The following is a 6,405-nucleotide window of genomic DNA, read 5'->3' on the forward strand; positions in this document are numbered from 1 at the left end:
GTCTGAGCATCATTTGTACTGCATGTATCACATATTGTAACCATTGCATTCACCATTATCTATAGTACTTGTATATTTTGACTTGTGCTAACAGTATATCAGTTCAAAGGATGTTAGCAATATTAAGACTGGATATAGTAAAATGGCTTTTTCACAGACTGTGCTTATTTAAAAGCACTGTATTACTGTTTCATTTAATCATCAAGTCAAATTAGTTAAGTTTTTTCTACACTCTTCACAACCCATGCTGAAATGGCTTAAGGAATATGTGTAATTTCACTGCAGATGTCTTGTGTAAGTTCTACTGTTAGATTAAGGATGTTTTCATTTAAATGAACTTAAATTATATAGATAACACCAAATGAATCAATAAAGTTACATTAGTGTGGGGCTATACAATACTGGTATATCCTATATGCAAGAAATCTCTCATCAATATTTGAGCCAATTGAAAATGTTTCATCTGAAATACTGACTGGAAGTATTCTGTTAAAACCATACATTTAAAATATAAACTCCATTTTGTTTCTCAGCAGAAGATTCAGATACTATTCTCAGTGGGTTGTTTCTATATTCTCATTGTAGTCTTCAAAAGTCCTGAAAAATTTCTTTTTTCTAACCACTCTGTTCCCCTGAAGTAGAAACAATTCTGTCCAGTATAGTGAAATTATATCAAAAATGCAAAGTTGAAGGTCAATTTTACATCAATTGTCTTATTTACCTGTAAGATTATTATGCATTTAAGGCTGTGAAGTGATTGTGCAATATGATCTTATGAGCAATATTATAGTGTATTAATTTCTGACTTAATTAGAAACAATTCTACCTCTATTCTGTATTGTACTGTTCATTCAATCTGACTTGGTTGTGAATTTATTTTTCTATGCTTTTTTTTTTGAAAGAAAAAAGTCTGCTTTGGTTGTTCTGTGAAATAAATAATAAAAAAAATTACATGCAATCTATATGATCCGATTTCTTGTTCATGTTATGACAGAAACACAATGAATTTGCAGGATATATTCAAATGCTTAATAAGCAAAATAAATCTCATCAATTGCTTTTGAAGTTTGGAACATTGTTTCTTCCAAATTATCCCATATCTTGATATGACAGATACAGTTGGGGTGTGTGGTTCTGCTCTTTTGGATATGTTTTTAAAAGGGAGAGGATTGGCTAAGTATTTGTTACATTTCTTTTTCTATTGCCCAAGTATAAGTCAAATGTTACATATCCCCAGTAGGATGGAGACATTCCGCTATTTGCTATGATCGTCTGTCAAAAATTGTGTCCGTATATATATATATATATATATATATATATATATATATATATATATATATATATATATATATATATATATATATATATATATATATATATCATTTGAACTCTTAATGGAATAAAGGCAGACCTTTGTATGCTACTTGGTATGAACTCCAGGTCTGTCTGCTGGGGAATATCATTGAAACTATTGACTGGAAGTCAAACTTTTCTATGCCTTTGTCTATGAACTATAGGTAAATCATGATCTTGACCTAAAGTCACATCTCAAAGTTCAAGGTCGGTGGGTAATGAGACGTTTGAAATAGGGTATACATGTATATAGGTAATTATTGCAATTAATCCAATAGTGGATATGCTTGAAAAGTGCATCCTTACCCGAATCCATATCTCAAACATAAAGGTTACCATTGGCAAGCAATTGTCTAGGCAATAGCTAGTTTTCAAATCTTAATATTTTGAAATACGTTGTCCCTTTGATATGTGTTTAACCATTACACAAGAATTCAAGGATATATCATCAAGGCCATAGTTATGTTGGGGAAGGTGGAGGAGTACATTTGTTTTACCCCTCCCCTCCTCCCCCCCCCCAAAAAAAAAATAATCCAAGAATAAAATGTACAGTAAAACAAAATTATACTTTGTACTGAAATATGAAGAGAACGAACAGTAGTCAAGCTCAAAAGTCCATTGGAACAATACAAATAAATTAGGGGCAGAGTAAACAAGGACCTCTAAAATCATCAGAGGTGGGATCAAGTGCTATGTCGACCAGTCACACCCGCTGTATGCTCCTTGTCATGATCGGGCAAATAAAAAAATCTGTAGACAATTCAGTGTGAAAATAATGGCCTAACAATTTGTACGAAAAACGTCAGTTAACACTTAACAAAAGATTGTATTTGCTAACAAGATCAATGCATCGACCACAGAATTTGCGAAATTTTGACTTTAAACGAAACTGATGATGCCCTTGTATTGTTAACTTATTTGTCAATAGCTTGCTTCGTTTTAGATATTGTTCGTACGTAGAACATACTCTTGCGTATCAAATCAACTGGGACTCATAAACTCCATATACATATACTACATAAACAAGAGAAGTTGACGATAGAAAAGTTGAAGTCATCACGTTTATCGTAAAGTTTTATTGTGAGTTTGGCATTAATGTCTCTTTCTAGTAAAATATCCAAATATGAAACAGATGTGTCAGACTCTGTGGTGTCTTTTATTTAGAGTTCAAACGTCGTCAATATATCTAAATATAATGCTTTCATGTAAATTACGTGAATTTGATTCGTTGAGAAACATTTGTTAAAAAACACTGTTACTCTCTGAATGATGAAACCACGCCCTACAGCGCGACAGTCAACATTGCTTGACGACGGGTGGTATTCCCAAAGAATATTGAATGCGTGGAATCTATGCACGCGTGCTTCACCTTTATTAGTATTTGTATAAACATTCAATATAATATAAATACAGCATGTAGTTGAGGGTAATATTGAAAATTTTCACCCGAGGCGCAGCGGAGGTTGACAATGGTTTTCTTGGGGTGAAAATTTTAAACGTGTTTCATTTTAAAACTTCAAGGTCAAGTCTAGTCAATTATAAATGTAGGATAATTAATTTACCAAATTCAAGGCGTGGTAAGATAAACTTTGACAAATGTACTACAAAAATCTCCCAATTATTTGTCAAACACCAAATTAAAAGTATACTAAAGAGATTAGAAAATCTAAGCCTTTTGTCACCGTGTAAAATATGAGTTTTTGGACTTAACATAAATTCTGTGTACATTAACTTTTCGGACTAAATGTGTTAATTGCTATAAAAACTTTTCGTATATTTCTGCAAATGTGATAAATTTTATAAATTATACACAGCCTTAATCCCACCCGAGGCACAGTCAGAGATGGACAGTTAATAACAATGCACAAGAAATTGCTAATATTGTTGATGAACATCTTACAGCAATTTCAAGTAAAATTTTGTTGACAATGGCAAAACGTATTATAGATCAGCCATCGAGGACAGGTCAACTTCAGAGCACCGTGGGAATATCTAAATCACTTGGTATCTAAGTCTAAAAATTATGATTCTACCCATATTATAAGGAATGAGTCAGGAAATAACAATGCACAAGAAATTGCTAATATTTTTGATGAACACTTTACAGCAATTTTAAGTAAAATTTTATGTATTCTACCAAACTACAGCTTTGATCCAGATTCCACTCTGCATGTTTATGCCAGCAATACAGCGTGCATTGAGGCAGCTCTAAATTCTGATTTATTGATTATCTTCTCTGGGTATTAAACAAACAAACTAAGTACATATATAGTTATCATGAGCAAGGCTGCCTCTTCCAAAATTGTGAATTTCATGGCCCCAGGGTCGGGGGTTCTGGTGAAAGGGGTGGGGCTATATTTATAACTGTTAACCAACTTTTACTTGCGTGCAAAAAATATTCGCGAGTTTCGCGACCTACTTTAACTCGCGAATATTGATCACCGCGAACCATTTATTTTGCATTGTATTTGTAGAGAATGTTTCCTCAGTCGCGAACATTAATCATCGCGGATTGATTTCAAACCGACGAATCGCGAATAAAAGTTGGTTTACAGTATGTAATGTAAAAGCATAATTTCTTTGAAAATATTCTTTTTTTCTCCTGGCTATAAAGCAAAGAAATTAAGTGTATAGTTATGATGAGCAAGAACGTTTCTTGCAGAATTGTGAGTTTCATGACCCCTGGGTCAGATGTTCTGGTGTTAAAGTAGGGCTCTATTAATAATATAGTGAAAATTAATTGTAGTAAATAACCCTGTCTGCTCCTTTGTATTGAGCAGATAAACAAAGTGCATAGTTATGATATGAACAAGGGTGCTTCTTACAAAATTTTTAAAACTTGTGGTCCCAGGGTCAGGGGTTTTGGGGGGGGGGGTGGTCTATTAATATTTGATATATATAGTGAAAATGTGTTAATTCTTTGAAAATCTTCAACTAAGTGCATAGTCATGATGATGAGCTTACCTCTTCCAAATCTGTGAATTTCATGACCCTGGGTCATGGGTTCTGGTATTAGGGTAGGGCTATGTTGAATTTATAGTAAAAATATGGAAAGCCAACGGGTTCAAAATTCAATCTCTGTAATTCATAAAATGTACACATTTAAACCTTAATTTGTAAATTGTAAATCATAATTTCATAATTTGCTAATTGTTCTATCACAATTTGTTAATTGTAACTTATCCAACATAACTTGAAAAGTGTAAAATGTAAATGCAAGTTATGTCAATGATCACGTGTAATTCGTAGACTTGCGATTTGTCAACTTGTGAAATGTAATTTGTACTTTCGCGATTTGTAAATTATGCAAGGTTGCATATTAAGACGAAAGAGGGCGCTATAAGGGTGGCAAGTTACTTCGCCTTAAAGCTAAAAAAGATCCTTAACTGAGTTTTGTAATATGCATCCATATTATGCCTTCAAACGGTCTCTTAAGCTGTTTACAAATAAAATAAGACCGCGGAACATTAACTGGCAAAATTGGAAATATGCAGCTTATGTCATTTCCATCTGTTACAGTCAAAATGATTAATGATATACAATGAAATGGGCTGGTACAATTCGATACGGACGTCCGAGAAAACATTGGATTGAAATTCTAGTTTGGAATTAATTTTCAATCCACCTCAGCTACTCGAGAACGCACGGTGTTGCTGATTGACTCAGAAGATAAATAATTTCAATTACGGAGATAGTTTGAAATTTATACAAATCAGAATTTTCTATCCAGTGTTTTAAATGAGAAATATAAATGGACAAATATTTGATTTCTGCTTGGTATGTGCTGGGGGGGGGGGGGGGGGTCTTGGAAATCAATAAGAAAGTTTTCTTTTAGTTTGGACAACCCCTCCCTGTTTTTGTTTGTCAAACATTTTTCAGTGAAGACAAAACTAAAAAAAGGTCTCGTCATCCTATAAATAAATATATGCTGTCATGTGAAGGCATGATCTGACTTCACAATATTTGAAAGCCCCCCCCCCCCTTTCTAGAATCAAATGGCCGTACGTCCCCTGAAAAAAAATAATCTCTGTCTTCTATTACTTTTAAGTGTCCTTAAAATTATAGGTTAAAAAACTCATATAAATATGAATTTCAAACAACAGGTATTTGGGAATTGAAATTATTTGTCATTTGGATCATACATTAACACTTTAGGTTTGAAAACAGCTCAGGTGGATTGATAATGAATTTCAAGCTAGAATTTCAATCCAACGTTTTCTCGGACATCCGTGTCGAATTGTACCCGCCAATTTCATTATCTATCAATCGGCAATCCTTGGCTGACTCCGCTACGCTCCATACACACTTAGTGTGCGAGGTACGAGCCAACCGAGGAGCTCCGAGTGATTGTCTATTAAATGTTTTGACTGAAACAGATGGAAATAACGTATGTTGCATATTTCGGTCTTAGGCCATTCCAAGTTGTTTCTCTGTTTAGGGTCCACCCATCTTTCAAAAACCTACCTACCTATTCGCATAGGGACTTGTCTTCCGGATTGTTATATGTAAAATAAATTTAATTTTTTTTAAAATCTACTTTAGATACACTTAAAAGTTGTTACAATAAAGATTCTGACACTTTCAATGTATATAGGTGTGGTACGTGTTTTTTAAACGTGGTTTTTCTTGTCTGAAAGTGCCAGAATCTTTATTGTAACAACTTTTAAGTGTATTTAAAGTAGATTAAAAAAAATTAAATTTATTTTACATTTAACAATCCGGAAGACAAGCCCCTATGCCTATTCGCAGAAAACACGTAAGGCAAACAATAAAACACAAATTTTACAGTAAAATAAAAATGACATCATTCAAAGAATTTGATTTCATGAATCTATTTTTCTCATAGAAATATCTTTTGTTTTTTAAAATCAAGGTATTAAATGCTTAAAATATACATAATATGACATACTTTAGAGAAATATTTAAAGAACTTGACAAATTTTCAAGATTTTGACCAAAATAATCAATTTTAGGACTCCTGATTTTGTTTGTTTGTTTTTTTTCGAAATGGGGTGCCAAAAACCAAGGCGGACGCTAAACATAGAACAAACT

The sequence above is a fragment of the Saccostrea echinata genome, unplaced genomic scaffold, assembly GCF_033153115.1.
Source record: "Saccostrea echinata isolate AGI-Se365-2 ecotype Australia unplaced genomic scaffold, CSIRO_AGI_Sech_v1 ptg000041l, whole genome shotgun sequence".
NCBI classification, from domain to species: domain Eukaryota; kingdom Metazoa; phylum Mollusca; class Bivalvia; order Ostreida; family Ostreidae; genus Saccostrea; species Saccostrea echinata.